The sequence below is a fragment of the Alexandromys fortis genome, unplaced genomic scaffold (assembly GCF_014885135.2).
Source record: "Alexandromys fortis isolate MF-2015 unplaced genomic scaffold, M_Fortis_MF-2015_v1.1 scaffold_100_1_3062724, whole genome shotgun sequence".
Classification (NCBI taxonomy): Eukaryota; Metazoa; Chordata; class Mammalia; order Rodentia; family Cricetidae; genus Alexandromys; species Alexandromys fortis.
In genome coordinates, this window is record NW_026067992.1 from 135,774 (window position 1) to 162,049 (window position 26,276).

Sequence of the window (26,276 nt, forward strand, 5' to 3'; positions counted from 1 at the left end):
TGGGGCTCAATGATTAAAGCCAACTTCAGCTACACAGCTCATTGGGAATCATTTCTTTCCTGCTTCATTATGATGGCGAAAACTCAGCTTTCACTTGGAGGAAGTCTTCTTCTGAGAGAGAAAAATGTTTCCCCAAAGCCAACGGCAGAAGTACTGTTCTTATAGGGGGGAGAAAGGAAAGAAAGAAAGAAAGAAAGAAAGAAAGAAAGAAAGAAAGAAAGAAAGAAAGAAAAGAGGAAAGAGGGAAAAAGTCTGGTGTCCAGAGACTGAGGCAGAAGGATGTAGTCAACCTAAGCTATATGGCAAAATCTTGTCAGCAAATAAAAGGTCCCTAAAGCAGTGGTTCTCAACCTGTGGGTCGCGACCCCCAGACGGGTCAAATGACTCTTTCATGGGGGTCGCACATCAAATATCCTATATATCAGATACTATAGTAAAATTCATAACAGTAGCAATATTACAGTTATGAAGCAGTAACAAAATGATTTTATGTTTGGGGGTGGTGGGTACCACAACATGAAGAACCATATTAAGGTGTCACAGCATTAAGAAGGTTGAGGAGCACTGCCCTAAAGTGATGTCTTGAGTGCAGTTGCTTCTGGTGTTGGCTGTCATTGTCAAATGCTTGGGTGTGGGGATATGTCTTCCACAAGGGAGTCACACAACTAACCTGAGGGCAATGATTATAAACCCTTTAACAGGTACACCATTGCTGGATGCATTTCCTACATCTGTGCCTTTGTCACAGGCATGGTTAGAAAATGTGGCTACCAAGTCCTAGAATCCCCCACTTAAAAAAAAAACAGTTTATCCTGGCATGGCTGCTGCTTCACAGTCATCTGTGATGACGCCTTGACTAAGCTGCCATCCCCTTTCTAAGAAGTGACTCCAACCTTCCTTCCCCCAAACCTCCCCCCCCTGGCAGAAATACAGCAGTCCTAAAGGAAGCAGAATAGGGAGGAGGTAGAGCAATAAATAGGGCTGGAGAGATGGCTCAGCAGTTAAGAGCACTGGCTGCTCTTCCAAAGGTCCTGAGTTCAGTTCTCAGCAACCACACAGTGGCTCACAACCATCTGTAATGAGATCTGGTTCCCTCTTGAGGAAGAGACCTGGTCTTGTCCTCATCAACTTAAACCATGAAACCCAATATGGACAAGATCAACAGAACCGCCATTCATGGGCTGCCCATGCGTGCTTCAGCATTGCCAGGGCATAAATTTCATTCAATTTTTCATTCAGAGCAATAAATAAGCTTTAATCTTGGAGTAACTAGCTGCAGGAAGGGCATGAGTCCAGCCTGAAAGACAACCTCTACTGGCTCCAGGGATTAGGAGGGACTGCTCACTCCTGTGGCCATCTGTCCTGCCACCTCCGCTTTAGGACAGATGACCTGTTGGAAGGTAAAGAAAGGCCCTTTTATGTCTGGTTTCACCGACCCCGAGCCGCCCTTCAGAAACCCCATCTTTCCCATTCTTGCCGTTCTCAGCAACACTAGAAGTCCTTTGTAAACATCCTCCCGGAAAGGTCTCAAGATCTGTCTGATAAAGTTAGAATGGGAAGGCAGATTAGGTAAGGCGTTTAAAGGGAAATTCCCATCAGAGAAGTAGCTGGGGTCACTGGGCTTGAAAAGGTATCCCTGCCCCAGAGAGGATGCTGCCCCAAATCCCAAGACCTAACCGCTGCTCAGGAAGAAGGACCTACCACGGGTGTGGTGGTGCAGGTTTACAGTCCTGGCACTGGAGAGGCAGAAGGCAAAAGTTCCAGAGTTCAAGGCCATACTCAACCAGAAAATCAGCTTAAGGCTACCTCATGAACAAACAAACAAAAAGATCATAATGTCTAGTGATGTTGTAGACCTTTTAGCTTGCATTAGTACACTATACTAAATTACTTAGCGATGTTCTTCTCAGAGTAAATGGCTGTAATTGAGTGACACGCGGCCATGCTGGTAGATCGTTCTGTTTTACTGCTGAGGATTGCATTGCCTGTCCACTGGAAAGTAACAGCAAAAAAACAAACAAACAAAAAAGAAAAAAAAAGAAAAAGAAAAAGCATCACTTTGCCTAGTTCATGTCTATGTGTGAGCATGCTTTCGTTTCAGGTCTAAGAGATTGTGTGTGAGGTCTGTGTTAAATTGAAAACAATGTTGTTTTCTCAAACTGTTTAGACCATGCCACCTTCCTCCAATGGTCTGAGTGTCCAGCTCATTTTGTATCCTTGCTGTTACTTGCGTTGTTTTAGACATTTGAGTGAGTATGTAGTAGGCTTGTGTGTCATTCTAATTCTTTTGAGCAGTCTTGCTAGTATCCCAGGCTAGTCTTAACTCACCATCCTCTTGCCTCAGTTTCCCCAGTGCAGGGTTACAGGCATGCACCTTCATAACCAGCTGTCACTGTGGTACCCATCTGTGCTTCTTTAATAACTGATCTTAAGTGTCTTTTCATTCGCTTTGCGCCATCTCTATGCTTTTTGGATGAGATGAAAATAGATTTGAATGTTTTGTCAGTTTTATAAGATCTGTGTATTTGGATGTGGTTTATTCCCTCAGAAGCCCAGGTACTAGGAGCTTGACCCTCAGTATGGCAGTGCTGGGAGCTTTAAGACTTGGGGTCTCTGTGGATCATGAGATCCCTTGTTAGAAAGAATTAATGCAGTTCTTTATGGACTGAGCTGGTTCCATAGGATCCGTTGTTATAGAGTGAGCCTGAGTCCCCTCCGGGCTCATTTGGTTGCTCATACACATGTGACCTCAGAGGGTTCTTTTTACTTTTCCACCATGTGGTGATGTGGCCAGAGCGGCACCACACCAAGAGCCAAGTAAACCTCTCTGCTTTATTACCTAGAATCGGCCATTCTGTTGTAAGAACACAAGGTAAATAAAGAGGTTTTTAAAACATAATCTGTATACAATTACCTTATCAGACCTGTGATTTGTAAATATTTTCTTCAAGTTCTTTTTCTATTTTCTCCAGGTTTTTTCTCCTCCTCCTCCTCCTCCTCCTCCTCCTCCTCCTTCTCCTCCTCCCCCTCCTCTTCTTTTTCGTCTTCCTTCTTTGTTTGATTGTTTTGCTTTTTGAAATAGGATTTTTTTCTGTGTAGCCCTGTCTGTCCTAGAACTCGCTCTGTAGACCAGGTCTGTCTTGAACTCATAGAGATACACCTGCTTCTACCTCCCAAGTGTTGGGATTACAAGTGGAGACCACCACTTTTGGCTCAATTTTTTATTCCTAATGTAGTTCTGTTGGGAACTGTGGACCCCCTGGCTGCTGGAGTACACAACTTATTTCCCTGTGCTTGCAGCTGCTCTGAGCAAGCAACTTGTTTCGCAGCTGCTCTGAGCATGAGACCCTCAGGAGTTCCTGATGGCAGGGGAATGGTGTACCTAGGCAAGGTATGCAGCCAAGGATGACCTTGAACTTCTGATCTTTTGCCTCGCCCTCTGTAGTGCTGATTATAAGTAAGTACTACTATGCTTGGTTTGTGTAGTGGTGGAGAATGATCCAGGCTTTATGAATATTATGAAAGTATCCTACCAACCGACTTACACAAAAGTTCTTAGATTTAATGAAAAATACTTATTATTTGAATATATAGTTCTGTGCTTTAGATATTATATCTAAGAAATCTTTTCCTAATCCTAGCCACAAAATCTTTTCTCCTGTGTTTCTTCTAGAAGCTCTATAACTCAGGTTTTCTATTTATGATTCACATTTACATTGAGTTATTTACTACTTACAGTGTAGAAACAAATATCATTTTTCATTATTTATCCAGTTTATCAGCATATTTTATTGTATAGCTTTTTCTTTCTGTCTACTAAAAATCAAGTTACTGTATATTTAGGCTCAATTCCTGGACTCTCTATATTGTTATATTCATCTAGTTGCCTTTGTTACGCCAACACCATGCTGACATGATTGCTGTGGTTACAAAATGAACCTTGAAATTTGATCATGTAAGTCTTGCAACTTTATTTCCTTTTCAAAAGCATTTGAAAATCCTGTTTCCTTCATTTTCCAGGGTAAACAAAACACCACACATCTGTGCCCCATGCCAGCAGCACGAGTGTCCCCGCACACCACACATCTGTGCCCTGTGCCAGCAGCTCCAGTGGTCCCCGCACACCACACATCTGTGCCCTGTGCCAGCAGCTCCAGTGGTTCCCGCACACCACACATCTGTGCCCTGTGCCAGCAGCTCCAGTGGTTCCCGCACACCACACATCTGTGCCCTGTGCCAGCAGCACGAGTGTCCCCGCACACCACACATCTGTGCCCTGTGCCAGCAGCTCCAGTGGTTCCCGCACACCACACATCTGTGCCCTGAGCCAGATGAAGTCACATCCTTTCCCAGTCCAGCCCCATTTCCCTGTTTGCTGTTGGCCTTGGCAGGGAAGAGGCAGCAAGGATAGTGAAGGAAGGGGCTGGACTGTGGGAGAGGCTGACTGGCACCTGGGCTTTAATTTCAATGGAATGTTTTGCTGGGCATTGCCTTTCTCTCCCTGGGTGGGTGGATGAGCAGAGGTTCCTGGGGGAGTGTTTTTCTTGGGCACTTTTTATTGGGTTTCAACTAAAAACACAGGATATTGGTATGGACCTTTAGGTTCAATTGCAGTCCACCCCCAAAACTTCCTTGAGGCTACGCCTTACCCATCCTTTCTTAAGTCCCAAGCACTTACCCAAGGCAGAGTTACAGTGTGCTGAAGCTGGAAAGGGCCCTGAGACATCAAAACCAAACTATCCCTTAGTCTCACTGTGCGATGAAGAAATGAGAAACTTAGGTCTGATCATGTGGGGCTGGCTGACCATACCACTGGCCTCTAAATGCCTTCCGTGGCTAGTGTGAGCAGTGCCCAGGTTTACCCTGGAGAGTCCTTGGTTGGTCCAGTTCATTGCCTGGGTGAAATTATTGATAACCACCCTTTTGCTTCTCCAAGTGAACAGGTTAGATATTCCATTATGTAGCCATGCTTAGAAATATTTTTCAGCATAGGGGTGCCAGCGTGGAGGAAGATTCAGGAGAGCATCTCAGAGTTATACATGTAAGCTCATGGAAACTCTATAACTTCTTGAACACGAGAAAGAAAATAGATTTGTTAAGTCCGAAGGTCTATGAAATATGTTACCTAGATGGTATATAGGACCTACAACGCTCTGATTGCTGACCCAGCCTACAGTGCTCTGCTCTCATTTCCCAGCCTCCTCCCTACCCGCAGTGACCCCACTGACTCATCCCTTAACGCTGTGCCTCTCTCGTCCAGCCATGGAGGCATTTGGACTCCCATCTCTGCCTCAGGGCTCTAGGTTCTTGAATGTGTTTCCTTCTGTGGAAGATGCCTGCCTCTTGCCCGCTCCTGCTTTCTCTAATGTTCCCAGAAGCATTGGTTGTAGAGAGCTTGTTTAGGAGCTTATGTCCTGCCTGGACTGTGAGAGTGTCAGGGCAGGACCGACACTAATCTCTGAGCACAGTGGTTGGCACAAGCAGAGGACATAGGTAAATATTGCCAAACACGTTCATTCAAGAATGATTTATTGAGGATTAATTTTTGGTCCAAGAACAACATTGTGGAGACCCAGAAGTGCACACAGAACCCTCATGCCCAGGGGTTTGTTGCCCAGTTCTGCCTGGATAGTGCATGGGCCTATGTAAGGTATCAAACCCAGGACAAATGGCTAAGGTGCCAATTTACCATCAAAATGGACCTGGCTGCCAGGTTCTCCCAGCATCCCTCACTCCCTTCCTGTTACAGGGTTTGGCTGGCATACCCCGTCCCCTACCTTAAACTTCTCTAGTACAGGGGCTGGTCTGCCCTTAACCATATAATCCAGTCATTTTGGTTACCTGACTCTTTTTGATCTAGCTTTTACTCTCTTTGACTTGTGGTCTCTTGGCTCTCCCCTCTCCCTCTTTCCTCCTATAACCTGGCTCAGAGTCATGTTTACCCTGGACGCTCCCAGATGTCCCTGCCTCTGGCTATGCTCTCTCTTTTAACTCCAATAAACTGTCTCCTCCACCATGCCTTGGAGCAGTCATGTCCCTTTTTCTTCTTTCCTTCCTTCCTTCATTTTATTTTGTTGTTGTTGTTCAATTCTTTCCTGGAATTTTGTGTTCCCTTAGGTAGAGAAAATGTTCAGTCTCTTAGTTTCTTACACGATGTTATTTGTGAACTAACAGCATAAATCTCTGGTCTATTTAAAAACAAAGAAAGGGAGGTTAAAATAACTTTTTCAAGGCCTCTGAAGTGAGTAGTTTCCCTCTGAATGGGAAGTCCTGTGCCTTGAATCCTGGCTGACTCCGTGCAGGCCCACCTCCCCCTTGTCTGTGAGGGAGGTGCCCTGTGCTCAGCCCAGCCTTGCCCTCCTGAGTTCAGGGTCTTCCACCACACTGTTTATGAAAGGCAGACATGACCTTGTTTGTGGCTAGACCAGACAGGACTTTTCCAGAAACCCATCCAAGGCCACAGAGCTGAGCAGAAACTGGGTGCTGTCTGCTGTGAACAGGCTCATGGTGGTTGGTTAGCGAAGTTCCTGGAATGGGATGGAAGACCTGGTGGGCACCAGATGGGGAGGAGCTTGCCCAGTGAACTAGGAAGCACTAAGGGAGATATTGGACATGAGTACAAGGTGGAGTGTGGTAGGGAGGAAGGAGAAGCGGGGAGGAGAGGGAAGACATATTGGAACTTTTATTCTTCAGATTACTGCAAACCAGTCACATGATCTTCCCCACCCACCACACCGCTCCCATCTCAGTCACCCCCTAAACACCAGCTCAAAACCTGACTTTATCTTCTTTCCTTCAGAGGTTGGGACAACTCTTCCTGCCTTTGCCACCTCCTTAATTTCTTGACCAACTTTCCTCAGGCTGAAGAAGTCTGGTAAGATGTGGAATCAAGGGGAAGATGATCACGCTAATGGAGTTGATCTTCCCAGGCTAGCCTGTAGTGTCAGCTGGGGATCTTATCCTGTCTCTCTTTTAGTGGACTTCCCCCAGCTCTGTGACACCACCTAATCTGTCCTTCCAGTTCACAGCAAATATGAAGCCCTCGTGAGGGGACAAAATAGACTTGGAGGTACAGAGAAATGCCAGCTGCTGCCAGGTAACCTGGCCCCAGAAGCCGGGATTACTCAAATACTCTTGAGTTTGCCAGGGCCTCATTCCAAACCGCCTGGGGCCTTCTCCTCCACCCCTAATGCTTCCCTGGGAGGGGGAAAGGGAAGGTCCCCTCCCTGCCCCCCAACCTGGAAAGACAGAGGGTGTGAGGGGAGGAAGTGGCAGCTTAATTCGGAGATGCTAAATCTGAGTGTGATTGGATTCTCTTGAATACTCCACTGCAGGAAATGGGAGAAAATTCCAGAAAGCCTGGGCTGCTATATGGGGCAACAACACATGACAGTCCTTCCTCCAGCTCAGAGACAGACAGCTTAAGGAGCTGCAGAGCAGGGCTGAGTACCAAACTTCTGGGTCAGCCTGACCTGAACCTGCTCTACCTTCTCTTCTCCTCTCCACAGGAGACTTTGCTCCAAGTCTTAATCCCACCAGTTGAGAATAAGACCATTCCCCCAATTTAAAGCCAAATATGAAGCAAGCTTTAATTAAACACTGGCCAGATGGATGGGACTCTAGCCAGGTCCATCTTTGGGTATCTGGAAGATGCCCTGGAGTCACAGTTTGCAGCAGCTTAAGTATTTCCCATCAGGTCCAATCAGGAGCAAGCATACTTCCTGATGTATTTCCTGCCTATGCCCAATCACGGGCAAGCATACATCCTGACATATCTCCTGCCCGTGAACCTCCCACCCAGATCAAGCACATCTGGTGCAGATGGGTCAAACAAACTTGTTTAGAGGAGTAAAAAGATGTGGGTGGGACTGGGGTAGACCTGAGTGCAGAATAGCATCTTGTCTATAAGAAGCACTGTGTTCTTGGGATAAACAAATAAAATGTGAGCCAGTTGCTTTTGATACATTCTTGAGGTAGACTAGCCTAGGCTATACCTCAAAAAGCAAAATAAAACAACATTGACAGAAACAATGAAACCTATGAACCAAATAGAGAGAGGAATAGAGCGAGACAAGGAGGGGGAAATCAAGCTAAGGGTTGGAATGGATGTGTAGTATAGATTTAACAGTGTTCTGGGAGAGAAGGCAGGGCCTTGAGATGACTCTTGTCAACACATCTAACAACTTGAATTCCATTCCCAGAACCCACCTGGTGAAAAGAGAACCAGCTGTCATAAATTGTCCTCTGACCTCTACACATATGCCTTGGCACACATGTTGGCGTACATGTTGGTACACATGCACAAATGAATAAATAAATGACTGGAATTGTTTAAAAGAAAAAGGTAGTCGGGTGGTAGTGGCACACGCCTTTAATCTCAGCACTTGGGAGGCAGAAGCAGGTGGATCTCTGAGAGTTTGAGGACAGCCTGATTTACAAAGTGAGTTCCAGGACAGCCAGGACTGTTGCACAGAAGAGCCCTGTCTCAAAACACAAAACAAAACAGAAAAAAAAAGAAAGAAAATGAGAAAGAACAAAGTATCCTTGGTCTTGACTCAAAGCACGATCTCGGAATTTAGGGACCATAACCATCAGCTCTAGCTGTGGCATCTGAGGACCCACATCTCATTGTCCACACAACTTGACCTAGGTATTAGATTTATCGAGTGGCAGGTCACAGGATCCTTGGCTCAAGCTTCAGGAACCAGAGAGTGCAACATTCCCACTGTTAAAGGGGGTGAATGACCTTGCCAAGGTTGTAGGACAGGGGCTGCCTCCTGATTAAGCTATTCTGGCTCCACCTGGCCCCTGTCAAGGATTTAAAGCAACAGCTTTTCCTGGAAAAACACCATTTGGTGGCAGTGATTCATCAGCTCTTGAAACCAGTTAGACCTGGCTGGGCTCTGCCCTGTGTCTCCCAATGACACCCAGCCCTGAAGCTTCCTCCAAGTCTCCCTCGATTTCTTCAGCACTTTCACCAAGCAGCCACTGGAGTACTCCACTCCTGAGAAGAAACGTGTTTGCTTGTTTGTTTATTTAGTGCTTGACTCATTCTAGGAGCCCCTGTCCCTGGTTTTCTCTTAATTCTTCATTTGTATCTAAATTCCCAGCTACTGTGAGGATCCGGGCATTCCTTTCTGTGGACTGACTGTAGAGGGGAAAACCAATACGAGTTCAGTGTATGTATTACATGGAACATGCAGTTGCTGCTTGGGAAGAGCACATGCAAACAGAACTCCAGGCAGCCTGTGGAGCCATGGGCTTTACGAGTTTAAAATCCAGACTTGGATGTCCAGGAAAGTAAAAGCATTGCTTCTCTCTCCCTACCAGGCAAACAAACAGTGTTTGCTAAGTGATTGCCATTTATTAGCAAATATGTACAAGGACTGCAGAAAACTCCCAAACTGAATGAAAATCAAGCTAAATCAAGGTGGCAGATAAAACTAAGGAGATGGGGGCTCCAGCTGTGAGCCCCTTTACCTCTTACCATGAATTCTCAGACTCCAAACTTCTGGCTCCCTACTTGCAGATTAATTCAGGGGTGAAACTACCATGTCTATAAGTAACCCAAAGGAGCTTTAATGTTCACTGCTGGTGTGTGCACGCCGTGTGAATTTTTGGTGGCTGCTCCAGAGTGGAGCGTGCAAACTTTATGTATTCAGGAGAAGATAACTCCGTTGGCAAAATGCCTGCCACACGACCATAGGACCTGAGCTTGGATCTCCAGCATCCTCGTAAAAGACAGTGTGGACATGGGTAGCTCTGTGGGGTTCCCTAGCCATCAGCCTAGACAAATGGGGTTCAATGAGAGACCCCGTCTCAAGAATATAAGGGGGTCAGTGATCCAGGAGTATACTGACTGCTAACCATCACACCCATGTGCACATCCGTGCAAGTGTACACACCACATGTACATACACTGCACAATAAATAAATAATAAATAAATGAATAATAAATAAATAATATATTTGACTAGTTAAGTGTTATAACTAAGGAGAAAATAAAACAAAAACATGTCAACCCCAAGAGCCATAAACCATCCAACCTTTACAAACCCCACCACTAGGCCTGAAAAGCCCCCTTTTGAACTGTTAGTCCAAACCACTTTGGGATATAGCTAGTTCCCTTGACCGCCCCCTAGAGGTGGACGATCAGTCACTACTGCTAAGTGAAAACATACTCCAAAGGGCCCTGGGGGACCCAAGCTGGGGCTCACCTGAAAGCCCCCTCTCTGAGGACTATCCCTGCATGTTACCATGCAAGCTTCCAAGGGAGGAAAGCAACCAACAGTCTCACTCAGCTATGACACCTATGAACGACAACCATGACCAACATGGCACAATGACCTTGAGAGTGCAATGGTGGCAAACTGTTGGCAGTAACCAGCAGTTCTCTCATCGGATTTAAGGCTTGTTCAACAAGGTGCTGGAAACCTAACAACTACTCAGGGCCGATGAAGCTGTGGATCTTGGAGGAGAGCCTTCTTTACTAAGCCAGCATAATCCCTAGTGTCACCCTAAAGATTCATCCTCATTCCCACAGATAAGTGTAGTTCTCCTGGCTCATCAAAGAAACCTTTCCTTGCAACAGACAGGGACTAGTCCAGAAAACCACAGTGGATCAAAACAGAGTTGTGGAGCCCAGTCCCAAATGATCTCTCTAGAAAACACCCCTCACACCTAAGGTTCAGGGATCACTATAGAAGGAAGAGCAGAAAGAGTGTAAGAGTCAGAGGAGTAGGAAATTTGCTGTGAGATTGTATCTCCTAGAAATGTCAGAAACTATATTCATGAAGTCTCACCAACATGGCTGTCTAAACATGAGCTGAACAAGGTCTACACCTATAGGCATGTTGCCATGGAAGGGGGAGAGCTTAGGAGGCCTCACTCAGAACCAAGCATGCCAGGGAAGAGCGGCACCAACTGGTTATCCAGTATCAAATAATCAGGTCTACACAAAGGTAACCTTATACATATTAAGCAGGTTGTACTTATGTCTTTAGGAACACACACACACACACACCAATTTTTAAAAAAGGCCATGAATTTGAAATCGACCAAGGAGAAGGGTGTACCATGAGAGGGTTCTGAGGAAGGAAAGGGAAGAAATGGTGGGATTATACTATAATTTCAAAAAAGTAAAGCATAAACATTAGGCTTTCCAATAGACATTAAAGATAATGGCCAAGAGACTCTCCCAAGGTCATAACTAAAGCCAGAGTGCTTCAGAGATTCCCAGACTACACTTCTGGTATCCGACAGCGTTTCTCACGACTGGCATGGGTTGTTCAAAATGCAGGAACACTTCAGATTAAATTTCCATGCTCACCAACACCCTGGGGATCCTGGGTGTGGGACCCTGTCACAACACTGCACCCATCGCTCTTCAGCAGTGCAGTTGGTGTCTCAGGTCATGGCCAAGGCCCCCCTGATGCAGAAAAGTAAAACCTCACAGGTCACTTAGGTAACTGTCTTTCTTAAACTGTAACAAGGCCAGTTCAAGATCAAAGGGAGGAAAAAGAAAACCTCTGTGTCTCAGGGGGAGGAAGGGCGGGGAGAAGGAGTAGTAAGGGTATAGGGAGGGGTGGGGGGAGGAGGGGTAAAGGTATAGGGAGGGGTCGGGGAGGAGGGGTAAGGATATAGGGAGGGGTGGGGGGAGGAGGGGTAAGAGGAGTATAGGGAGGGGTGGGGGAGTGTTGGGATTGAACACAAAGCCTCCTTGCATACGCTAGGCAACCACTTTACTAGTCCAACCTCCACTCCTGGACTAAGACTTTCCTGAATCAACTCTCAAGACAAAGGCAGTAGAACTGAGGTCTCTGCGGGGCCAGGAAAGAGGAAGTCCTACTGTGGCCTCAAGCAGTCCTCCTCCTGATGCCCCGAGCCTGGCACCTAGCTTGTGACCTGAGCCAAGGGGCCAGTCACTGTTTTCTGAGAGTAGCCACAACCTCCCAGAAGTTTCTCCTGTGTCTTAGAAAGAAATGTGAAGAAAGGCTGAGAATTGTCCCTGGTGCCACCCAGAGACAGTCAGAACCTGGGAGAGGGACAAACAATGCTGGCACAGGTGACTTCAGCCTACAGCAAATCAGCAGTCGAGGGAGGGAATGTTTTCCTACAGGATGTCAAAGACTCATTTTTCAAAAATGTCAGATATAAAAGTAGCATAACCTCTTGGGAACATGGAGGAAAAGCCACTACCCATATTCTCTTGGCACAGGCTAACCTCACAGCCCAATCTGGGGGTGGGTACTCTTAGGGTTCCTGGGAAACTGATAAGGGGTGTGTGTGTGACTTGGTGGAGCTGTTCTGAATGTACAAGGTACTGGGGGTTGGGAGGACTTCCCAGTCTTTCCTAAAGGGTTCAGCTGAGGAAAACTGGTTGGAGTCGGACAATTTCTGGGTCTCAGCAAGTGAGGTCATTTAAGTTAAAGGGGACGAATAAACACTAGGAAAGGCTTTTCTGAACCTCATGAAAGGCAGATCTTGGTAAAACTCTGATGAGAGAAGCATGCCAGCAGGGCCCGAGGTGGGAAAGAGGGGGAGGCGGGTGAGAAACAAGTGGGAAAAGCCAGGGCAGACTTACTAGGGTGCTGGGTGGTGCCAGTGTGCTCAATAGATTTGGGGATTTTATTTATTTTTTTTTGTCTTCTTATTTAAGAGATTCTTGCAAGTCCCTTGTGGTAGTCAACTCCCCTTGCCAACTTGACACACTTGGGAAGAAGGAGCCTCAACTGAGGAATTGCCTTTGTCAGATCAGCCTATAAGTCTGTCTGTGGGGCCTTTTCTTGATTGCTAATTGTTGTTTCTGTTTTGGTTTTTCTCTCTCTCATTCTCTCCATCTGTCTGTCTGTCTGTCTGTCTGTCTGTCTGTCTGTCTGTCTTCCTCCTCCTTTGGTGTAAATAACAGCAATTTCAAAGCTGGGATATTTGAAGGGGGCAGATGGTGCAGAAGAAGGAAGTCTGGAAGTATGACTTACTTCTAGATGCAGGTGGGTCCCTGATCCACCTGATGGCTGTCAATACTCTTCTCCTGAGGTGGTTTATAACTCCTGTTCCCACTGTGACCCTGGGATTCCCCGAAGACCATTGCATCTTTTCATCCCCTTGTCTTCATGGTTCCCAGCACGAGGCAGTGACTCAGAGAAGTTTACTGTGACTGAAGACTGTGCATTCATTTCCCAGATGCCCAGACCCGAATAATCACACAGGAGCTATATTAATTACAACACTGTTTGGATGGTGACTCAGGCATATTTCTAGCTAGCTCTTGCATCTTAAATTAACCTATTTCTATTCATCTGTATATTGCCTCAAGAGTGGCTTACTGGTAAGGTTATGGAAACTTTCTCCTTCAACAGCTACATGCATCTGCCTGACTCTGCCTTCTTTCCTCCTCTAGCTCTACTTGGATTTCCCGCCTTTCTCTATTCTGCACTGCCATAGGCTAAAGATGCTTCTTTATTGACCAATGGCAATAAAACATATCCACAACATACAGGGGGAAATCCCACATCTTCTCCCCTTTCCTGTTAAAATAAAAAGGAAGGTTTTCACTTTAACATAATAAAATTACATACAACAAAACAAGTATCAAGCAAGAATTACACTTGCAATATTTAGTCTATGTGAATCTGGAAAGTTTCATATCTAATTTGTCTCTTATTATAACTAAGGAAAACTATAACTATCTGTCTTCAACTCCATCAAAGACCCCAGAGGGATATAATATTACCTAAATAAACAGGAAGAACATTATAGCAACTTCCAAAACTCTAGAATTGACAGAGTCATCTTGCTGCCTGAACAGTCACCGAAAGTTCTTCTGTAAGTTGGGGCATCCATCTTCAGCCTACAGGCCCATAGTATCCAGCAGACTTTTCCATGAAGCAGGACATTTGAAAGACTGCTTCGCTTCTATTGGCAGTTTGTCAGTCACTTTCTTCAGTGTACTGAAAAATGTCTGGAAGACTCTTTCATGAAGCAGGAACCCTGAAGGACTGTCTCACCTTTTTTAGGCAAGTTCAACCGTCATTTTTCTGTGGGTCCTGCATGTCCAGTTTACACAGCATACTGTCATACAGTCCAGGCAAGAGAAGTTTCTTGCCCAAATGGCTAGCCTTGTCACATTGAAGACAAATTCCGTAACAAGTTTCTTCTATGTCCATCAACCTCTCTGAAGTAATTGGTGCTACCAGAAGCAGACATGTCTTACTGTCAAGAAAAGTCTAAGTTCTTAATACATTTTAAATGCTATATTTTGTAGGTCTTTGAAGTGTGGAAGATTATCTAACTAAAATATATCTCTGTATATCTAGAATACCTAACTAATGTAATTAAAAGTTTGGTTATTATAAATGATTATCTATTAATCTGCAATTCTTAACTATACGTTACATTTTTAAATGAACTGCACAAACACAATACCTTAAGCAAGAGCAGAAATACATATATACAGTGTAACAAAATTCATCTTAAATTTGTATCAATAGACCAAAGTTCATACCAATGCAAACATATCCATTAACCATTTATAACCAACCCTTTCAAAATGAAAATAAACATTTAAAAACAAAGTCTTATTCTGGTTGCCCTGCCTATACTTTCTGCCTGGCTACTGGCCAATCAGTATTTTTTTTAAAGATTTATTTATTATGTATACAACATTCTGCCTCCATGTATGCCTGCAGGCCAGAAGAGGGCACCAGATCTCATTACAGATGGTTGTGAGCCACCATGTGGTTGCTGGGAATTGAACTCAGGACCTCTGAAAGAGCAGCCAGTGCTCTTAACCTCTGAGCCATCTCTCCAGCCCTGTCAATCAGCATTTTATTAAACTAATATGAGTTACAAATCTTTACAGGTTACAAGAGCATTCCCCCCTTTTTATTCTTTTCAAAACAAAAACTCTGAATCTAATTTCCTTTGTTTAGCTTTTTTCCTGACTGTTATCCATAACAACTTGTAACCAACACTCTAAACAAAGACAAACATCCATAGTCCATTTTTGAGAATGTTGTCATAGTTTTCTAGGCTACTTCCTGATGGTTGGGGTGCTGATAATCTTATAGGGACACAAAGAAAATTTAGGAATATTGTCACTTCCTTACTGGAGCATTCTGTGAGGCTTGAGCATCTCAGCAAGCAGTCTTGAGGCTGTTCTGGATACAGAACTCAGAGGAAACTGCAGCAGAGGTGCTGAAATAAATGTTGGGTCATCCGGGCCATACATTCCCATTTGATTTTTCAGGGAGCTGCTCAATCAAATCTTGTTTTTCTTAATCCCGGCCTCTCAGTTTTTGTGGAAACAAAAGCAAAACCTCTTCTCCAAAGTAAAATATCTTTTGACTTAAAATTTGAAGTCAAGACATTTCCAAAATATATAGGTTGGATTAATGCAGTAGCATTTATAATCAAATGTCCTTTAGCAGCTGTTGCTCCTTCCTCAGCAGTCAAACAATTCAAAGACAACATGACATACAGTATCCAGACTCGGTGTTTTTTCCGTTTTTATGTGGCTTTTTAAATCTCTATTTCTTTTAATTTTATTTTTAATTTTTGTTCTTTTTTTTTTGAGACAGGATTTCTCTATATTCTTTGACTGTCTTGGATCTTACTCTGTAGACAAGACTGACCTGAAAACTCCCAGAGATCCACCTGCCTCTGCCTCCCAAGTGCTGGGATTAAAGGTGTGCGCCACCACAATCAACTATATTTCTTTTTTTTTTTTATTGGTTTTTTTCGAGACAGGGTTTTTCTGTGGCTTTGGAGCCTGTCCTGGAACTAGCTCTGTAGACCAGGCTGGTCTCGAATTCACAGAGATCTGCCTGCCTCTGCCTCCCGAGTGCTGGGATTAAAGGTGTGCGCCACCACCGCCCGGCCTATATTTCTTTTTTTAAGGACTTTCCCTATCCTTTTTCTTTTCTCTCCTAAGCCTATGTATATTTTTAAACACACAATAAACGGTTTTGAGATATTTTTGTCTTAATCTGTTTTTACTGTATATATCTCTTTTTCTTATTTTTTTAAAGATTTATTTTTTTTATATGCATTGGGGTTTTGCCTACATATATGTCTGTGTGAGGATGCTAGATCCCCTGGAACTGGAGAGTTAACAGATAGTTGTGAACTGCCATGTGGGTGCTGGGAATAAACCCAGGTCCTTTGGAAAAGCAGCCAGTGCTCTTAACCACTGAGCCATCTCTCCAGCCCCATATCTCGTTTTCTGACCACATGGGTCTTTAATTTGCTTAGTGATTTGGCTAGGATTATAACCACAGCTTTGGCCACTGTCTGTGCTTTACTCCTTGGCTTCCTGAAGTCTAGCTTCATGGCAGAGGTACAGGCAGGAGCCGTTTTTTTTTTCCCCACAACTCTTTGGAGTTTCTAGGTCCATGTCACCATCAAGAAGTATGTTAGTGACATTTAAATGTTTGGTGGCAGGTCTCTTAAAAGAGCTGGGAGGTTTTTGCTTCTAACACTGAGTCAGGGAATCTCTCTTAAAGGAGCCACACCTCTGCTCCCTTCTAGCAAGCAGAGCCCACCTGAGACAATGCTGCTACCAAGAAGCTGTGCCTGACTTTGTCCTTTTGTCTGTCTATTTAAAAGCTTTCTCAGGCTCTATGTGGAAATTCTTGCCCCACATTGGTTGCCATTATGTAATCAAAGACTGTGGCAGTGTGTTCATTTCCCAGCTGCCCAGACCTGAATAATCACATAGAAACTATATTAATTAAAACACTGTTTGACTGATGACTCGCGCATATTTCTAGCTAGCTCTTACATCTTATATTAACCAGTTTCTATTAACCTGTGTATTACCGTGAGGCTGTGGCTTCCTGGTAAGGTTCTGGAGTCTTTCTCCTTCAACAACTACATGGCATCTGCCTGATTCTGCCTTCTTTCCTCCCCTATCTCTGCTTGGATTTCCCATCTTGCTATATTTTTCCATGCCACAGGTTAAAGCAATTTCTTTATTAGTCAATAGCAGTAAAACATATTCACAGCATACAGAAAAGAATCCCACATCAGTTTATGGAAGGAACAAACAAGTAGGTAGCCAGCCAGTCCCAGGGCTCATTTCTTCATAGGGAAGTTAAGGGACTGATCTACCCATCTCTGAACTAGCTTCTACTTCAAATGTCTAGAGTGTCCGCCAATGGCAAGAAGTTTTGCAGTGGTTGTAAGACTCTGATCCTATGTGTAGCCAGGCTGACCAAAGGTGACATTTTTTATTTCACTCCCTGGCCCTTCCAAATTAGGTTGCACTTTCTGTTTGTCCATCTGTTTCCTGTCTTCCAGTAGCATCCAAGCAAGTCCAGGGCTTTGCATACATCAGCACCTTCTCCACCTTGAGCTATACCCCTGCCTCAGAAAACTACAATGCAAAATGCCACTAGCTATAAATGGGAATGGGGAAAAAAAACCTCTAAGAATTATATCCAGAATATTGGTGTGATAATTAACACTGTCAACTTGGCAAGATATAAGTCACCTAGGAGACAAACCTCTTTTGAGTATCTGAGGGGGGTTCTAGATTGAATTGAGTTGGGAAGATCTACACTAAATGTTGGTGGTATCATTCCACAGGCTGGGGTGCTGTACTGAATAAAAAGAGAAATCAATGGGCTGGAGAGGAGCTCAGGAATACGCTTGCTACAAACGTATTGGGCCTGCCACATCTACTTAAAAATCCAAACATGGTCATACACTCCTGTAATCCCCGTGCTAGGGAGGCAGCGACAGGTGGGTTTCTGGGACTTGCTGGCCAGCCAGTCTAGCAGAATCAGCTAGCTAAGCCTCACTGAGAGAACCTGTCTCAAAAATTAAGGTGGAGTGTGATTGAGGGGACACTGGATGTTGACTTCTGGCTTTCACATGCATGAGCGTGTCACCAGCTCACACTGGCGTGTACACATACAAAAATAAACTAAGGTAAGGAAAACGAGCAGAGCACTAGCCGTCATCTCTTTGTTTCCCTTCTTCGGTGCGATCTGCTGCTTCATTCTCATCACAGTGAATCGTACCCTCAACTGTGAGTGGAAACAAGCCCTCCCTCAAGGTGCTTTGTCGGGGAAATGTATAAAGTAGCTAACACAGTTGGTGTCTGCTTCCTTTTTCATGGAGACTATGTTGATCTTATCACTGATAGCCACCGTGCTTTTATGGCTCTTGTAGTGTGACCTCACCCATAGCTGGTGTTTTGGAATCACTTTATGCTTTTACCTGCTACTTTCTCTCCCGCATTATGACCCATTCGTTCATTTATTAACTGACAACTCTTCCAACTGAGTCTCACAAATAGGATCTTCAAAATCAGATAGTGTCCTTACTTCTTAGAGTTTAGAATTTACTTACCCTTCTCTTTAAGTAACTTTTTACTGTGAAAAATTATGCTGATTCATTTGTGCTAGGTATTAGCAATCGTTATTGCACTAACGGGATGGCAGTTGAGAGACGGGGTGCTTCCTGTAGTTCCCGTTTCCTGAGTAAAATCTCTAGTCACATGTGCGCTACCATAGCAAAGCCGGTCTGAGTGTGGATTGCCAGCAGAGGTGCACAGAACACAGACACTGGAACCAGGTCCACTCACCACTTCCTGTCCAGCATCAAGGAAAGGGTGATTTTGTCACCATGGAGACCAGCTTTAGTATCATGCATAAGGCCCAAGACAGCCATTTCCATGTCCCAGCTGTCATCGTGGCCACGTCATCTACTCCTTTGAGCCTAGATGGACACATTTGATTTAAGTGTCACAATATTGGCCCTGTCTACTTCCCTGGATGGATTTGGAATCAACTGAAGTCATGGTTTTGACAGCATTTTAGTAACTTAAAAGTGATTTTCACATTTGAATTTTTATTTTGTTTATTTGTTTTCGTCATCCTTCGTCGTGGAGTCGTTTTGTACACTGTGAAGAGGTGTTGCTCTCATTGGCTTAATAAAGAGCCAAGTGACCAATAGATAGGCAGGAAAAGGTTAGGGCAGGACTTGTGGACAGGGAGAGAGTGGGGAATGGGAGAGAGTGAAGTCAACAAGAGGTGGGGGAGGACAAAATGAGCATGCTGTATGTAGGAAAGGTATCAAGCCACGTGTGTGGTAGAATATAGATAAAAAAAATATGGATGGGGCTGGAGAGATGGCTCAGTGGTTAAGAGCACTGGCTGCCCTTCCAGAGGTCCTGAGTTCAATTCCCAGCAACCACATGGTGGCTCACTACCATCTGAATTGAGATCTGGTGCCCTCTTCTGGCATGCGGCCATACACAGAGGCAGAATGTTGTATACATAATAAATAAATAAATAAATAAATAAATAAATAAATAATAAATCTTTTAAAAAAAACCTAATGCTAAAAAAAATGGATTAATTTAAGATGTGAGAGCTAGTTGGTAACAAGCCTAAGCTATGAGGCAAGCATTTATAATTAATAAGTCTCTGTGAGGTTATTTGGGATCTGACTGGTGGTACAGAGAATTCTGCCTACAATCCTACAATTCTTTCTGTAGTAGTAATAGCTCCCAGAATAGCTTTTACATGTACCAGGTGCTGGGGCACAAAAACAAAAACAACAACAACAACAACAACAAAAACCCACACATCTTTTGACCTCTAAAAGTTGTGTGACATTGGGTGTGCAGTTAGATAAACTGACCCAGGGGTTCAGTATGGGTAAAACTGTCCAGAAGGACCTAGGCAGAGGTAGAAGGTGTCACAGCAGGTGACTGAGAGGCAGCAGAGTGGGTTTCCTGAACCAAGGGCAAATAGAATAACACAAGTCTTTGGGTAGAGATGGAGGGGAGGGTGTTGGATGGGACCAAAAGTCAAGACACACAGAGAGCTTGGTTCAGAGGCAGCTTTGTGTGTAGGTGAACCTAGGTCAGCAGGGCCTGTTTGCAGGGAATCAGGCAGGAGAGAAAGCCTGGGGTAATACAAGCTTCTCCTGTCATGGTGGCTACAGGATGTCCTGGGAGTCTTGATTTGGCGGGAGGGTCTGAAGCTATGTGGCATCAGGACTGTAGGGAGGCAACACTGAGGCTAAGGAGACCTGTCTGGGGGAAGATGAGAGTACAGACCTCAAAAACGCCTGCATCAGAGCAGTGGCAAAGGAGATACATAAGCCACAGAGGCCTGATGGGGACCCCAGAAATGCATCAATGACATCGATGCTAGGAGGGGCTTGCATGTTTGCTTTTCTCAGTGCTGAGGAGTAAGTCCAGGGCCTTGCACGTGCTACACAAGCGCTCCTTAGGCACAGTTCCAATAGGTGGAACACATTGCTCTGCTTAGTCAGACAGACACCTTTAAGAACATGAACTGCTGGGCGGTGGTGGCACATGCCTTTAATTCCAGCACTCGGGAGGCAGAGGCAGACAGATCTCTGTGAGTTCGAGGCCAGCCTGGTCTACAAGAGCTAGTTCCAGGACAGGCTTCAACGCTACAGAGTAAACCCTGTCTCGAAAAAACAACAACAACAACAAAAGAACATGGACTGGTCATGAGTTTTAATGTTGCCACATGAAGGAGTTTCATGAACATTTAGTCCATGATTTGAAGCTCAGGAAGGAATTAGGGTTTATTATTATTATTAAACATTATATTCTGATTGATCATTTAGAAATTTCACATCATACACCCCATCACACTCACATACCAGTCCTTCCGAGTCCACCCCCATCCTTGTGATGATGAGAAAGAAGAAGACGAAGAAGAAGAAGAAGGAGAAGAAGAGGAGGAGGAGGAGAAGGAGAAGGAGAAGGAGAAGGAGAAGGAGAAGGAGAAGGAGAAGAAGAAGAAGAAGAAGAAGAAGAAGAAGAAGAAGAAGAAGAAGAAGAAGAAGAAGAAGAAGAAGAAGAAAAAGACCAAAAAACCCCACAAGTTTAATTTGTGTTGCCTATTTATTCACCGGAGCATGGTCAAACTCCCAGTAGCCAGCCCCTAAAGGAAACTGAGTCCCTTCCCACCCTCACCCTCGCTAGAAGTCCTAACTGTGGAGAGATGAATTCAGAATCCTTATCACAACTTTTAAGAGTTCTCATCACCTTGAATCCCAGCAGAGGCCGGTGGTTCACTGTGAGTTCCAGGACCCCACATCTACACAAGAGAAACCCTGTCAAACAAACAAAAATTTTCTTCGATGGCTTTTTGTCTAGGCTGTTACTTTTTGGGGGGATGGGAGGTATGGGATGGGAACAGGAAAGAACCGGATTTAAAGAGAAAAGCAATTCTGGATTGAAGACAGCAGATGTTATGCCTTCATACAGGTGCTCATCACTGGCTAGAGAAAAGAGATTTCAGTGGAAGTCACGAGGGCAGAAGAATCCTGTGGTGGATGGTGACATAACGCCTGCATTTCCCTCCAGAAGAAGGGGATGCCTGCCATGAGGAAAGGTGGGGGGAGGGAATTTCATGAATGGGGTTTTTGTATGACTCAGGCAGTGAAAACGGCTGTTGACAGAAGGAAGGGCAGGAAGTGACCATCAGGTTTGTTCACTCAGTGGCCCTGATGAGGGCATGTCAGTAGCGCACGGGGTGCAGAAAAAGCCTGGCTGGAGTGAGCAGCTGAGGGACAAGGAAGGCATGGCAGACCTAAGCGATATGCAGGCATATCCTCTCGGGAGGACAGGGGTCCCAAGGTGACTCTTAAAGAATGGAGAGAAGCCACGGGGCGGGGGGGGGGGGGGGGGGTGAGTTTGAGGCCAGCCTGATCTACCAAGCAAGTTCTAGGACAGCTAGAAGGGGCTGGAGTAGAGCACTCTCTGCTCTTGCAGAGGACCAACCAAGGTTCAGTTCCCAGCACCTATGGATGGCTCACAAGCCGTCTGTAACTCCAGTTCCAGGAGATCTAGTGTCCTCTTCTGACCTTGAAAGAAATCTGCATGAATAGGACACTCTGCTTTTGGCAAGGTGTGAAGGAGACAGGAGGCTCAGTGTTAGCCCTCAGCTCTCAAAGTTTCTCTCCTTCTAGTAGTGCTACTGACTAGGGGCTCACAGCTCATGGGCCTTCGGAGACATTTGAAAGGCAAACTATAGGGAAAAGGGAAGAGAAGGAGAAGGAGGAGGATTAAAAATAGAGTCAGACAGTGATGTTGTATGCTTTTAATCCCAGCACTTGGGAGGCAGAGGCAGCTAGATCTTTGTGAGTTTGAAGCCAGCTATTCTACAAAGTTCCAAGACAGACAGGCCTACCCAGAGAAACTCTGTCTCCAAAAACCAAACCAAACCAAACCAAAACAATACAAAAACAAAACAAAGTAGATGTTTTGAGAGCCCCGTGTAGATAAAGGGGAAAGAGGATTGACCTCAGAGCACAGTGCTTGAGAAACAAGGACAGGGTTGAGGAGTCAGGAAAAGATGGGCTTATGGGAAAAGACCAGGAGATAAATAGCCGTGGAGTCAATGATCCCAAGGACAGGATTTTACCTGAGAGAGGAGGAGCAGTGGTTTGGCAAGGCTTCACAGAAGGCGGAAAGTGTGTCTCTTCTCTCCACCTCTCCTGCCCTAAGCCATTCCTCTGATCTGGTACCTCTCCAACTCCTCATACCAGTGTACAGCATCATCAAAGCCTCTGAAGAAAGGCAGTACCAGGTATGGGGGAGGGACTGGAGGGAGAGAAGTGTTCATTCAAAACAGAGCATATTCCCAGAGCAAGATTGAGGAGATCCCCATCTGAGGACAAAAAGAATAACTGTCCCCTAGAACATTTGCTCTACTCAATAGGAGTGGAGGAAGTCTCCCTGAAAGCCTTGGATCCTTGCCTTCATATCTGTCCTCATTAGAGAGTCCTTGAACATATTTACGCTTAGCTGTAAAAATGGGGAAGAAACAAATGAAAGGTTTATAAATACACTATTTCATCCCAGGAAACAATGCTGGTGACTCCAAATACATCCATACACTTATCTTTTTTTAAAAAAAAAATTATTTATTTATTTATTATATATACAATATTCTGTCTGTGTGTACGTCTGCAGGCCAGAAGAGGGCACCAGATTCCATTACAGATGGTTGTGAGCCACCATGTGGTTGCTGGGAATTGAACTCAGGACCTTTAAGGCAATGCTCTTAACCTCTGAGCCATCTCTGCAGCCACCCCCCCCATACATTTATCTTAATACATCTTAAATGCTACTTGGGGCTGTTGCTTCTGAAACGGATTTGACATATTGCATTTGCTCTTTTCTGGCTCTGTTAAGGAATAATTCTGCTTTATGGTTTGATGCCTTAGAGCTAAATTTTATAACCATATATCCATGAAGAAAAGCTGACGGAAGACAAACTCTCTACCAGAAAGTACCAAGTCTGGCTTAGTGTTTGCCACTCCTACTAGGTTTTCTCCAGCCTGGGGTTTTTGGAAATGAGATCTATAAAGTTCATGTCTCACACTGATGACTAAATTATAACGTCGGTAGAACGTGAAGACAAATCACACTTAGGAGAAAAAGTCCTTAAATAAAAGGTATTCCTCTGGCACCACGACTCTCACTCAGTCATACGTGAGATTTAGAACGAGAAGCCCATGCAGAAACAGGAAGGATAGCCACAATGAAACCTTATTATTAATTTCAATTACAAGTAGTTATTTGGGCTGCAATCACGGCTCCTCTCACTCTCGTTACAAGGATTTATAGCGTAAATAACACCACCATAGCCATGTTTACCTGCTCTGATTCTTTAAATGACACCACATTATTTTGTGTCCTTCTTAATTATACATCGGTGTGTATATATATGTGTGTCTGCTGTGAGTGAGTGCAGGTGTCCCAGAGGCCTCCGATCCGGTGGAGCTGGAGTTCATACCTTTGTGAGCTGCCTGATGTGTGTGCTGGGAACCAAACTCGGATCCTGCTCTTGGCTGCTGAGACATCTCTCTAGAATCCTACTCCACTAAATTTATGAAAGTGAGTACTTTTATAAACTGAATTCAGACTCACAGCAAGTATTTTTAAAGCGACTATTGTACCTCTTGGATGCTTAAAATCCAATCTTCCAACAAATTCAGACTGGCATTCCTGTTCAGCCAGACTCATTCATTAGATGTACTTAATTAGGCAAATGAACTAACTAGTGAGGAAAGCCTAGCTAGCTGGGGAAGTAGATGTCTGTAAAGGAGGGAATCCTGGTACCCACCACAGACTTTATTGCTACTTCAAGACTCTAATTTTGCTACAGTTACGAACCATAATGTAAATATCTGTGTTTTCTGATGGCCTCAGGTGACACCTGTCAAAAGGTCATTTGGCCTCTAAATGGGGTTGCGACCCACAGGTTAAGAAACACTGTGTTCATGGCTAGCTAAGTCTTACTAGTATGTCATGTTTCCAAGAATGTAAAGTGTAGCCTTTTTGTTTTCTTTTTAAATAATAGTGAGCTACAGTGTCCATCCTTGAGGCCACAGTTTCTCCATATGTAATAGTCGATATAAGGCAACTTCAGGGCTTTGGTTGAAAGTCCTGAAGTATGCCTCAGACACGCTGTGTCAGCAGGAGAGCCCATGCAGGGACTATGGAGCCGAAAGGACTTCAGATGACCCCCGAGCTAGACTTCTCACCCGCTGGTGCGGAAAGCTGATCGCAGAAGCTTAAGTGGACCCCTCTCAGCATCTCCTAGGTAGTAGCCACTTGGAGTAGGCACTCAAAGTCGCTCTTTCAAGTGACAGGAGGTTTTTAAGATTCTGTGGCTCTGGGCCTTGAACCCAGGGTCTCAGCAAGGAGTCTAAGGTGGAGCTATCCCCCCAGACCACAGAATGATTAATCTTGATGTTAAACATTTGACAATAATTTTTCTTAGGTAAACTTTGACTAGTTGTGGTTTAAAATGGTAATGTCTGTGGTTCCAAGATTAAAGAACACAAAGAAGATCCAAGTGTTGCTTGGTGTATATATAGTCTTCTTTGTACCAGCACTAAATAACCTGTCCCCTTTCATATCATTTGACATGCAATGAGTTCAATTATTTATTTCTATTTCACCCAAGTCTCTTGCTGGCCAGGCTGTGAGTGTTATAGCTACAGAAATCATGCCTTTATTCTTCAACTTCAATAACTATTGGACGAAGGCATGAAATGTAGAAACAGTGGAAGAAACGGTGGTCTCCCTGAGGGTCTGGCGGGCGTGACTGCCTGGGCAAAGGCCATGGTCAGCTTTCCTAACTTGCTGTGGTTGTTGAGGAATCATAAAGGCGGACACACACTGGGCTTCTTCACAGAGCACTAATCTGGAGGCTATAATTGCATTTACTCACTTGGTCCTCACCGCCCTCTGATGCCCCGCCCTCATGAACTTTTACCTACAGATGGACCATAAAGGCACGGAGCTGGTGGCATGGTAAAGGCCGATAGTCCCATCTACTGAGGAGGCTGAGGCAGGAGGATGATGGCATGACCTGAGGAACTGGAGACCAGCTGGGTTAAAATAGTAAAGCAGTCCAGAAGACAAAACAAGACAACAACAACCAAAACAAACCCCCAGAGAGCAAACAGATTGAACGATTTGACTTGGACTCAAAAATTAAGCAACCAGACCCCAGAATCCTGTGCTTTCAACCCAATGGCTATGTTTCCATAAAGCAAGAACAGAGGCAGGGAAGCAAGGCCACCCCTCCCCTCTCTGACCACTAACAAAACTTGCATTTAAAATTTTAAATGCAAAAATGATAGTAAAATTGAAATTTCTCTATCTACACATCCTCATTAGAACTGTTTCAGTGTTTTCTTTAACCAACCTAATCCTAATTCTGTTTTTGGTGTTTTCAGACAGGGTATCAGGTAGCCCAGTCTAGCTTAGACTACTTAATGGAAAATGGCCTTGAACCTCCCTTCTCCACTGCCTCCCAAGTACCTGGAGGGATTGTAAGGAGAATGTCACCACACCTGGCTCCTAACTCTGACTTTCTTCTCTGTCTGTCTCTCCCTCCCCTCCTTCCGTCCCCTCCCCCCTTTTAAAAGTTAAACCGTTTTATTAAAGAATTAGGACAATTAAATCCTGATGTCTAGGCAGGCGGCGGTGGTCTCCAAGTCCAGTCGAACCCGCACCAGATAACAACAGCAGGTCACACTCGGGGACATCGAGAGACTGACTCTCCTTGTGTTGAGCTTTTTTTTCACCTCTCTGCTTCAAGGGAAACACTTGCTTAGTTTCTTCTCCAGGGAGAACTCATTTGTCTCTCTGGGCGCCCTCTGTTTAAACTTCAGTCCTGGCACCTAATACATCACGCGTGGGATGAGTCACTAGCGGGTCTGTCTCCGTGGCTAAACAGGGCTGCGTCACCCCCAGGGTTGTC

General features: G+C 44.7%; 1 protein-coding gene across 2 annotated transcripts in view; it reads right to left on the bottom strand.

The window, feature by feature from the left end:
- The window catches only part of Opa1 (OPA1 mitochondrial dynamin like GTPase), a 576,400-nt gene that overhangs the window by 67,963 nt on the left and 482,161 nt on the right, over positions 1-26,276 (bottom strand). The window lies entirely within an intron of this gene.